The sequence below is a fragment of the Daphnia pulicaria genome, chromosome 7 (assembly GCF_021234035.1).
Source record: "Daphnia pulicaria isolate SC F1-1A chromosome 7, SC_F0-13Bv2, whole genome shotgun sequence".
NCBI classification, from domain to species: domain Eukaryota; kingdom Metazoa; phylum Arthropoda; class Branchiopoda; order Diplostraca; family Daphniidae; genus Daphnia; species Daphnia pulicaria.
The window spans coordinates 5,246,728-5,259,374 of NC_060919.1; the positions used below are offsets into that span (position 1 = coordinate 5,246,728).

General features: G+C 42.0%; 1 long non-coding RNA gene across 1 annotated transcript; it reads left to right on the forward strand.

Annotated features, from left to right (window-relative positions):
• Positions 1-10,885: 10,885 nt before the first annotated feature.
• LOC124350430 lies at positions 10,886-11,290 on the forward strand. Its single transcript, XR_006920947.1, has 3 exons — positions 10,886-10,968; positions 11,053-11,193; positions 11,251-11,290. It is a non-coding gene; the product is annotated as an uncharacterized LOC124350430 (long non-coding RNA).
• Positions 11,291-12,647: the final 1,357 nt, after the last annotated feature.

The window sequence follows — 12,647 nt, forward strand, 5'->3', positions numbered from 1 at the left end:
AAAAATTGACATCAGCAATGGCGTCGTACCATATCACTGGATATCTGTGCGACCGACAAAGACGAGCAAATCCAATACGTTCATGACTGGCGAGGTTCTTTTTCGTTTTAAAATTATCTTGAATAATAATCAGTTGACGCTCCTCTAAACTCTCGGAGTAGTATTGACCCGTTAACCATTATGATTCAATCGTGTTAGAAAAGGGATAGTATAAAAATAAAGTCTTTGATGCAGAGTCTTTGTAATTGGTTGTGTACTACTTGTCACAACAGATTTTATTTTTCAGGCTAATTTACATCATCAAAGCTAACATTATCATTTTCTTTGACTTTTCTTCTTTTTTTTACATCATTCTCTTTGACAATCATTTATTTTAAATATATTGTTTCCGACGCTACATCATTACAGCATATATTTCTATTTTTTTTTTTAATTTTTCAGTGCAAGATGACGGTGGAGTTCTGCACCCTTTGACGAAAAAAAATAGTGGTTACACGGAAGTAACAAATGGCATAATACCAAAGATAAACGTAAATGCCGAAGAACCTGGCTTAAATTGTCAGAATCCTGGACATCAAGGATCAGTACACTACCTCAAAATGGATACTCTCGAGTGTGATCCCTGTGAACGCACTGGACCACCAATGACTCATCGTAGAAATCAATGGAATTTACAACTGAGCCCAATAATTTCAACCCGACCGATTTTCGTAGTGGTTCTCGTCTCACGTTCCTCGAGTGGTCGAGAAATTAAGCAGAAAATATATGACGACATGGGGATGTGCGTCGAAGAAAATCAAAGGTAAATTAATTTTCTCTTTTCTTCTTTCGGTTTTTTATGGGTGTGGTCGATTGGCGCCACCTGTCACTATTTCTCGCAATTTGTACAAATTCGTTGAAATTTAATTAATCTATGGCCAACGACGCAACAACTTTAGAGAAAAATTTTCTTTTCTGTTTTTTTGCACGTGCGGAATTTTTGGGCATTCAACTCCACTTTGCGTTGCTGTGGCGTTGACGTTGCTCGTCTTTTTTGTCATTTTTGTTGTCGTTATTTTTTTTGGCCGCTCCTGCCCGGTCCCTCCAAAAAAATGACTGCGGTACTGAGTTCCCTTTTCTTAGGTGTCAGGTCTCACTCTCTTTCTCACCCTCTGGTTGCTGCTCTTAATCGTCCCTCTTTTCATTTTTCATTCTATCGACCAATCCCTCTGACGAGACTGGCAAAGTGCATAGCTTTGCGCATTTTCTCACGACATTTTAAACGACACTTATAAGCATTTCCCCCTGGGCGGACGGCGGGGTTGAAAGCATTCCGATTTTTTGGGGTCTTCTTATTTTTATTATTTTTATTTTCTAAAGAAGGAAGGGGAAAAAGAAGAAGAGGAAAGGACATTCTTACGAGCTGGGGATTGATGTGAGACGCGGCCTATCAAGGAGGGCGGGCAACACTCGGACGGCCAAAAGTTTGCGCACAAAGTGCTAGATGCAGCCGATAGTAACATCTTGAACCTGCCAAAACACACAACAAGCAGGAAACTATTCAGGCCAAAAATTCAATCATTCATTTCCTATTTGTCAAACTTTGGTCCATTTCCAAATTGGACATGGAGAAAACAATCAAAGAAAAAAAGAATAAGAAAACAAATTGAAAAAATCCCATGGTTGTGGGGGGGGGGGGGGTGGGAAGAAAAAATTCGCCCAGTATGTGTGGGTCCGTCCGTCTCTCTCTAACCTCGTTGGAGGTTTTCGACTGAATGAGAATGTAGACCACTTGATCCAAATCCATTTCGCTCTCCAAGTCGCTCCAGCGGTTGTTGTTCATGTCATCCTCATCCACGTCCACCACGTCGTCGCTCGAGGTGGCGGAGAAGAGTCGACGGTACATCAGACCGGCCTGACTCGCATTAGACGGATGGCGGCTAAAGATTTCCAGCTAAATTTGCTTGTCCTCGTCTTCCAGCCCTTCTTGCCCGTCGTCAGGTCCGTCGTTGTCGTCTTTGTCGAAATAGCCCGTAATGGCAGGCAGAGCCATAAAAAAATGTAGCGGTTGGACGACAATTCCGGCTAGTGAATGGGCGGATTCGTTTTAAATAAATAGGGGAAAATTATAAAAATTTGCATAATAAAATCTATTCTTTAACCACTAAATTTTTAATTATATCCTATTTATGTTTCCTAGAAAAATTTTGGATTTCCTGAAGATAAAAACAGGATTGGATTACGATATCCACATCGTTGCGCAAATAGGCCATAATGGCTCTTCTTTATCCCTACTTGAAGACAGTGACACACATGTGCGCAAGAAACATCATGAAGAACGAATTCCTGCTAGTCACATATCTGACATCTTCTTTTATCATAGAACATCCACGTCTATGTTTGGATATATGACGAATTCGCCCGGTGAGCTTACTGGGAAGGTGTCAAATCTTGTAAAATAAAAATAAAAATTTATTTTTGTTTATAACTTTAATTAATGTAATTTTTTAAATAATTACAGTACATAAATTTCAGGAATTTAGAAAGGGAAGGGATTATGCCATCATCCGTTGTTTTTATGACAAATGGCGTATATGTATTGAACAGTGAAGGTGTTGAGCCGAATTTCACATTGTTCACCGGTGAAGAGTTCATAGAAAAAACTGAACCCTATGTGCGAACTGACTTTGTGGGATTCCAAGATACGACAGAAGCAACAATTGAGGGATACATTACCGGAATGACACAAGGTAACTACATTTCCTAAATATTTTCTTAAAAGAATAAAAACATTTTTTATTATATTTTATAATTTAGATTCAGGATCAAGACTAATACGACCTACTCAAGCTAGGAAGAAGCAAAAGACAACAGCTGAAAACTGACTTTTTCGACAAGCATTGCCGATTGTCGTTGTTGTGTCAAGGAGGTTGTTGTAGTCTTGGTAGTCTGTGTGTGTCACCTAGTGGTAGACTTTACAACAGAGGTGTAGACATTTCTTCTTCTAATTTTCTTTATCAAGTTGGTGTGTGAAGTTTTATGTCTCCCACCATAACGCAATTATCAGTCAATCTTATCGCTTCACCATTTAAAGTATGAAAGCGAATTAGTATTTTGAGGCTTTTGTCTAGTACAAAATCGGCAATGGCCGATAGCTGTCATGAACAACTACTGGCCAGATGAAGCCTTTTCTGACGCAGAAAGACGGATTTGTCGTCCAATCGGATCGCTCCAAAATGAAAGTGTTCTATGGCCAAAGAACATTTTCAGAATTTCCTGAAAAAGACAAAGAAAGAAAACGAAGCACATTAGTTTTTGTTCTGATCGCGAAAAAGAACGTCGTTTCTTTTACCATGGCTTCCAATTATCATTGCAATTTTGAATTAGAACTTGCAGATGATTTCATGGAAGTTACGGAAACGCTTACCGCAGTATTGGGAGAAAATGTAAGTGCCCTTTACCTTTTGCTCTATTTATATCTAAGTGTTGTTTGACGAATGTCCATGTTGAACTATTACCAACTTACACACATACAAACACACACACTTTCACACATTCCTTGCTGATCTCAGGTTGTGTTCACCAAAGTTCAGCAAAGTGTGCAGGAACACCGAAACATTGAAACTGAAACACTAATCACTGAAACACTGAAACACATAATAATATAATTATACATACACACACACACTTTCACACATTCCTTGCTGACCTCAAAAGTTCAGCAAACTGTGCAGAAACACCAAAAACACTGAAACTGAAACACTGAAACACAGAAACACTTCACTCTGCAATTCCTGGTTGACGACACCGTGTCCTTTTTTCGAGATGATTCTTCCAGAACTTACTTCACTTTGTAAAAGACACTTATTTTAATCGTCTGCTTCTTGGACGTTGCCAGATTTACGTTGCCGACCCATCGGGAGGACGGAGCGGAGGCATCGGAGTCCAAGGCGAGAGTTACTATCCAGGCAATCTCAACTCCAAGCAACAACCATCTAACCAAAATGTCGACGAACAGGTAAGGAGAAACAACACACATGCACGCACACAAGCAAAGTTTCTAGCTCCAGCAGAAAGGGAGAGAGAGAGAGACCGAGGGAAAGAAAAGGGGACGAGCGCAAATGGTCGAGTTTTGTGTAGTGGCTGGATCGATGGAGGGGGGACCACTGTCAGATCGTTTCTGTTGATCCTGAATAGGACGTTTGCCGACGACTAACACAGTACACGCATACAGATAGAGCGAGGCGAGTTTTTGTTCCAGAGTCACGTTGGTTAGGAGTTGTTGCAGGCGCATGTGCTCACAGTGGTGGAGGAGCTGCTACCCATCCAACTTTCGCGATTCTGCACGCGCACTCCGATCATCCGCCTCTCTCTGGCTCTTTTTGCCTCTTCTTAAAAAGTTGCGGTACTTTGCGGCTGCGAAAAAAGGAGGGAACCTCGGCGGTCGCGTCGCGTCGTAATAAACAGAAGGCGGAAGAGAGGAAGGAAATGCTTTTCTTTTTTGCCCCCATCTCATTGCTGTTAATGACATGTAAAGACATGGAAATGCCGCCGCCGCTTCCGGAAGGAATCCCGTGAAGGAGGAGGGTGGGAGGATTTACGTCCGCTTTATTTGCGCTTTTGCCTTTTCCCCATTCCGCCCCATTCGGAGGAGTGGCCGTCTCTTTTCTGCCACTGTTTCCGCTTTGCCATGTGAAGTGCACAACAGCGTGATGTATTCGATTGCAATTTTGACATTACGGGCTTACGGCTCTCTAACATTCCGCCCCGTGCCTCTGCCGGATTTATTATTTTTCGCTCTGCCGTCCTCCTACCCGGTCTCTCTCTCTCTCTCTCTCTCTCTCTCTCTCTCTCTCTCGTCTTTATTTTTATTTATCGCTCCCCAATTTTACAATGTTGTGGGGGTGCGCTCTGCCGGAAATTTTGTTGATGTAGCGCAAAGTAGTTGCAGACTGGGAGCTCTCCAGTCCAGTTGCCCTTACTTTCTTTCCTTCCGGCCGGAACGGTTGTCATTGCCTTATTGTGCGTAGCTTTTCATTAGCCAACTGTCGCACTAGTCGCTAGACGCCGATTCAGATGAGGATCGTTTTGTCTTTGGGCGTAGCCGAAGTGAAGAATTGGGACAAATACCCACAAGCTTATTCCGCTAGGCTCGCCACATGTGAGACAAGGGGAGAAATATATTTCAACTTGATCCCCCCAAAGGATGGATCCATCCTTCCCACAGGATTTGTTTTCCCTTCACTTCCCCCTGTTGCGTGATTTTAGACTAGACACTTTTTTATCAAAAATTCTATCTTCAATAAACCGAAAGACCGAAACTTTATTTTCAGTAAGTATTCCAAAATGATGTTTCCAATACGTTGAAGGCGGGAGGTTGGTGGAATGCATAAGAGAACGGAATCATACTAAGCTAATACGGTCAATGCCGGAGTGTGGACATGATGGATGTCGTAATGGGGAGCCACTGGAACTGGGACATAGAAAGCGTATGGCGTAGCCAGCACTGGCACTTGGACAGCAACTTTGTCGATGATGACTTTTGTAAGATGCTGGACGGTCACCTGGGGAGTCACTTCGGAGATGGAGAGTTGAGTGTGTGTGGAGCACGGACGGGTGCAAGGACCTTTTCCTTGGTAAAAAGAACGTCCATAGGGGAACCATCGCCAGCTGGGACGGATGCCTTAACATTCAAAACGTTCGGAGCAACACCACGGCCAATTGGCGAAGCAGCTAAAGTCAGTGGAGCTGGAGCAGCGAAAGCAAACGGATGATGGGCGACGTATGTTAATGGAACGGCCTTTTCCGTGGGTTCTTCTTTCTTGGCCACGGGAATAACATCAGGATCGGCGACAGTCTCATCTGCTTTTTTGGTCTCGACGACGACAGAGTCGTCCGAGGGAGCGACGGCGACTGTTATTGGAGCGGCTAGAGGAGCGACGACGAATGGAGTCAAATTCGGTTTCAGGATTGTGGCAGAATGGCCGACCACGACGGGAGTGTCAGCCTAGTGAACTCTGGTCTCAACGGCTGGAACAGCGTGAACGACATGTAGGCCTACCGGAGATGGATAGGCTGCTGGAAACGGAAATGTGTGCGGGTAGACCAGATGTAGAGGTGCGGATAGGCCGGTGTCAACCACCAAAGAGAAAATAGTGATCTGCAATGCAACAAACAAAAAGGACCTTTAATATTATTTGATTCCGAAATAGTTTTTACCCTTTTAAAATAAATTTACCAAAAGCTTTATGTCGTTGTTCACGGGTTCGTACGAGTGATGCGATCCGCCGTAACATCCGCCGTAGCATCCTCCTCCGCCGCCTCCGTGCCCACCGTGCGGATGTCGTACTAAACATTTTTAAATTTTTTAAACAGGTTAATAATCTTTTGATGAAATACAAGAGACAAAAGCCCAAATTGAGAAAATCCTGAAAGAAATAAATCATATTGTTTGTTTTACTCCCTTTGGATGTTCCGCCATGCTAAGCGATCTATTTGCTTTTCAAACATACAATTCCAATTCCATGAATAATGCTTTCCGCGAATTTTACAAGGTATAAGTTATCTAATAATCAATAATTTGTAAATTAATTTTTATTTTCCTTTAATGTAGAACATAACTGAAGAGGGACAGATCTGTTTCGAAAAGTTGGCGCTTGCTAGTGCAGTAGATTCTTTCTTTAGAGAACAAAAGAAATTTACTGCAATGAAAGAAAAAACCGAAATTGCAAACAATACTAGGTATAAGTTTAATAAAATATAATTTAATTATTAATAAAAATTTATGAATTTCAGATGAAATGAGATCATTAATGCCAGATGTTTTCCATACAAATGGACTGGTTGAAAATCACCGAATGAATGAACAACGACCGAAGCCAGAAAAGTGTATCTGTGAATACTGCGAAATCCCATTTACTTTACCTAACAATTTACACAGGCACTTAAAAACATTTTATGCCATGGAATTCGCAAACACCATTGCAAAATACTATTCCATTGCAACGAAATTGGCTACACCAACTGTTGTTGCAGCTTTGCGCGTGATGAAAGCCACCGTTTTTGGGATTGCGGAATTTGAAGTGTTGCTAGAAAACGAATCACTGGTAATTCTTAATTTTATTTTGTATTTCCTAATGAATTAATAATAATAATGTAAATTTAATCTATAGCAAATATTGGAGTTGCGATTTGTTATGCGATAGTTGCGAGCGACCATTGCGAGCAACGAAGTGGCGCGCAGCGCGAAACGGCGCCCAGCGCACTTCGTCTGCGCCCAACGATGGTCAACTGAACTTGGCATCCCGCAACTCGACTGAGCGCAACGGCGCCCAGCGCACTTCGTCTGCGCCCAACGATGGTCAACTGAACTTGGCATCCCGCAACTCGACTGAGCGCAAAGGCGCCCAGCGCACTTCGTCTGCGCCCAACGATGGTCAACTGAACTTGGCATCCCGCAACTCGACTGAGCGCAACGGCGCCCAGCGCACTTCGTCGGCGTCCAACGATTACCAAGTGAACTTGGCATCCCGCAGCTCGACTGAGCGCAACCGCGCCCAGCGCACTTCTTCTGCGCCCAACGATGGTCAACTGAACTTGGCATCCCGCAACTCGACTGAGTGCAACGGCGCCCAGCGCATCTCGTCGGCGCCCAACGATTTTCAAATGAACTTGACAGCGCGCAAATCGACTGAGTGCAACGGCGCCCAGCGCATCTCGTCGGCGCCCAACGATTTTCAAATGAACTTGACAGCGCGCAAATCGACTGAGTGCAACGGCGCCCAGCGCATCTCGTCGGCGCCCAACGATGGCCAAATCGACTTGACATCGCGCAAACAACCGAAAATTACATCATTTTTTAATTATTCAAATTCGGCTAAATTCACGGAGCCGGGTGGTAGTGGGAGCAGCGGCATAGGAAATGAATATCGTCCTCCCCGACCAAGTTGTGGAGCTGATAGACGTGATGGAGATAGACGTGATGGAGATCGTCGTGACGGAGATCGTCGTGACGGAGATCGCGATTACCGAGGACCTGCTCCCGCCAGAGATGGCGACTATCGCCCACCTCGAGGAGATGATTTCCGCAAAGAGAATGGATTATTTCGTGGCAGTGATGGTGGCGGAGGAGCTGGAATTTACCGCGCTCCCCTTGATAGTAATAACGAGTTTGCCTACCAGCTGCCCAGTTTTCAAGCTGCAGGTTACTCGCATTTAAACGAGAGGATGAATATCCTAGAACGCCAACTGGTACAAGAAAAACGCTTGCGTATGGACCTCGAAGAAAATATCCGAAGAAATATGATAACAAATCAAAACAAACAATTTGATGTGGTACGTGGAACTAATGTCAACATCAACGACTTCCTAAAAGAATCGAAGGAACAAGCAAATTTCCAATACTATCTGACTGATAGTAAAGGAAATTTACTTTGCCACTGCGTTGGAAATCCGCCCGCTTTCTTTGTTGGAAACAAAAATTACTGGATGTGCGCTAAGAGGACCAGGCAAGCCGGCAAATGTTGTCTATTTATTCCTAATGCGCTGTTTTAATCTATTTGTATTTTAACTGCGCTTAATTTTTTTTCTTCAAAGACCTTTTTATCGCTTTTTATTGCTTCATTTTCTCTGGCGCAATTGGAGTGCGTCAGGAACCGTCTCTTTTTTTTGTGTAATTTCCTTTTTCCCTGGTTTATTTTCATTTTTTCTTATCTATTCGTTTCTACGATCGGCCATGTATGTGTGTCTGTTGTGCCAGGAGACATGAAAAGAGAATCAAAGGCATCCGAACGTGAAGGATTTCGCATTGGGAGCGGATGAAGGAAAAGAAAAAGAAAAAAAAAGGATTCGGCTGAGCCTGGCAAAAGTCGTCATTCTTCTTCTTCTTTTTCCCTACCGTTTGCTCGTATTTCTTCTCCCTCCCTGTCTGTAAAATATGTCTCCTCCCAGCTATTATTGTACGCCATGTGTCAGGTCATGTTCAGCCGTGATATTACTCTGCCAGTCTATATAGCTACCGCCGATCTATAGTAAACGCCGTCCTCCACCAGAAAAAAATTCACGATGATTCCGGATAGATTTGTGTAGCCATCTAGATATAGTTTCCTAGCATTCAATGTGGTGGGGCTGGTCTAGACCGATAGACGAGGTATATACGCAGAGTCTATACACATCACAAAGTCGTGGTCCTACACAATATCTGAGCTGTCCCATTATGGAGCATATGCTGTCATCTGACACACACACAAAGTTATTCCATCGATCTAAACCAGGGCGCAATAATAATAGTAAACGATAAGAAAAAGATCTGTACTCTTTTCGCCATTCCGGTTGAGAGTCTCATCTGTCGGAAAGAAAAAAATTTACCAAACGGCCTGCAGAACGGCTCACGTGCCTATAATAGTTTTGCTCGAGAGTTTCATCAACTGCAAATAAGCCCGTCTGTCGAGAAGGAGAAGCAGCTGTCTCTCTTTCTATCTCGGTCGGGTCTCTTTTTGTATTGGCATGTATTGGCATCGATAAATTGAAAACGATGGCGAGATGGAGAAAAGAATAAAAGAAAAAAAGAGAGGCATTATTATTATAAGAAGCCGCGGATAAATTTATGGATATGATCCAATCAAGAAAAAGTCGCATTCCAAAGATGAGATATATATTCTTTTTTAAAAAAAGGTAAATAAGTTTCCTTTTTTAAAAATCTCTTTATTAAAAAAAAAAAGTATTTTTTTTGTTGGTATGTGAGCAGATAGAGAGAGAGAAGGGGGGATAGCCTGCCATCATCCTCCGTTCAGGAAACAATAGACATACCATTCACAGGAGCAGGAAAAAATTTATTTAGGATATAGAAATTGTGGTAGAAATCTCTGGATTCTGGAGTCAGTTCTGGACTTGACTCGACTGGACACTGGAGACTGGACCTTCTGACTTTCTGAGTTCTGAAGCGGCAAAACTATAGTAACAATCTTTACTAAAGATTGTGTGATCTATTACTTAAAAACAGTTAACTTAACGATATCCGTTGTTTAACTTTTTAATTTGTTTTGAAATTGAAGTAACGAACGACGTGTTATGTGATGTCTGTGACCTGTGACTGTGCAACTAACTTAAAATTCAAAAATCATTACTAGATGTCGCTAGTGTCGCCCTTGTTGTTATTACATCGTGAAACGAGGCGAAATGGACGAAACAAATTGTTGCTAATTTATAGTTATATTCCTGTGATTTAAAATACCGAATTTAACTTCATATCGTATGTAGGTTAATCTTAACATGGTTTTCTTATCTTTATGTTACACTAACTTATTTCATCAAAGCTAGATTGCATAGCCTACTGTCAGAGTGTCAGTCATTCCAACAAGTTCAGTTAGCTCTCAGTCACATTTCATCTATTAGATCCCCATGCTGTCAAAAGCCTAAAACTCATGTTTGAAGTCCTCACAGAGGAATAAAAATGTGTCGAGATAAGTTATTTCCCCATTTTTGCTACCAGACCATTACAATTTTACAATCCAGATTTCCATATAACATAGGTATTCTTGCTTAGTATCTTTTCTGAATCTCGCAATTTTGGTGACATACTCTGCAAAAGCAGGTTTTTTGTTATGTATGTTTTTACTTTGGCTTAGAAGGTAACCCATCTAAGCGATAGGTAGAGTTTTATTTCTTATAGGTAAATTTGAAAATAATGTCGATAATTTCCTTGTCCCATTGCAAGGGGATTGAGTTTCAGTGACATGAAGAGTATGAGGTGAATAACCTGCCATGTCTGTAAATGGATCTGTACATGAAAACATATATGTACATGAGTACAGTACAGTTATATGATAGAAATAATTTTATTTTTTAAATCCATACAGCCAATAATCATTTTAATCTTTCCAACAGATCTGCACACACGAATGCGCTGGTTGCCGTTATGCTGGCTTTTTGCGACGTCTTGATATCAGTTTGGAATAATTGGACTCTGGGGAATCCTCACTCATACTCGAGGTAACAGTCTTGCAGTCAACATGTGTGAGGAGTTTTAGATTCGTTACATTTTTTGCATGTCTTCGTTGTATATTTGCATGCAAGTCAACCTGCAGACAGATCGGCCAGTTTGTCCAGACACGATGTCCTTCTCGCTTGAAGGTCACGAGAAACATTACGTAAAACTGGCATGCGGTGGTGTAGAGGTTGGGTGAGAATGACACGTGTTTCATCATTATCAAGCAGGTACAAAAGCCGCAAGGGTAAGCTATTTGGTATTCATTTTTATTTTGGTTTTTGTAGACCCATCCTCAGCAACGTCAACCTAAAGAAGGAAAAGCCAGTTTGCATTTCCTTCAATCGAAGGTCATGGAGATCATTAAGTAAAACGTGTCATGCAGTGGTGTAGAGGTTGGGTGAGAACGGGAAGTTTTGCATCATTATTAAGAAGGTAAAATAACCGCAAGGCTTAAGAGGAAGGGTGAGAAAAAGTCGTATAAAAGGCAAGAGAAAAGTCGACAATGATCAGTCGAGCGAGTATCTCCGACACGGTATCAGCTGCAGTGCACTATTTGTCATCCACTGCATTCTTCATCGTACTAACATTTCTCAATCATGGGTAAATTTTCTGTTTGTCGTATTTAGTTTTGTATCAATTTAAATTTTTTTTTTATTTTCCACTAGCCAGTTATTGTTGAATGGTAATGTTTGAATTTATTAGTTGTCTAGTAAACTATGCTGTCGTGCTGTTGCTGGGTGTTGTGTCGTTGATGGCTGGTTCAACCACTGGTGTACATATGTCTCCTGAGTATTACGCATACCAAAGCACTACACTGCCGCCTTACTACACAACTTACGACACAACAAGTTCCTACACCGATGCCTCCAAGTACTACACCACCATGCTGCCCTGAGCTACCACACCGAATCTCCGCAGTATAATTCTTCCCCGAGCTACACTACCAAAGGGTCGAGTACTACATCAATGCTACGAAGTACTGCACCACCAAGGCATTGGAGTACTGCACAATTACACATCATGGGTAAATATTCTATTACCTGCACTTTTAAATATGCCAATTGTTAAATATCAAAATTATTTTCTCTAGTCGTTAGAAAGAGAGAAGGCGAAGGAAATCAGTCGAGTGGTCATCTCCGACACGGAAACAGCAACTACAGTGCCAAGGCTTAGTATTACACCACAACTTATGTTGCCCCGAGAAACTACACCAAAGCGCCTGAGTGCTATACCGAAGCCGCTAATTACTACACCACCAAGGCACCAGAGTACTACACTGCAACACTCGCTGCTCCAGCTTATTACTTCGAGGCTCCCCAACACAACACCACCAAGGCACCGGAGTACTACACCACTACATATCATGGGTAAATATTCTGTTACGTTGGGTTTCAATATGCAAACTGCTAAATATACAAATTATTTATTGTCTAGTCGTATGAAAGGTGCAACAATTGAGCTGGCGATTGAGCATCTCCGTTACGGCAACAGGAACTGCCGTGCACTATTTGCCATCAACTCCATTCTTCGTCGCATCACAAGTTTTAAATGGAGGTAAAAATATTTCCATAGAGTTGTGAATCAATTGTACTTTCTTTTCTATTTGCCAATATACCAGTACCGCAATTGAAAATAAATATTAAAACTTTTTAATTGTCTAGTAAATTATGGCGTCGTGCTG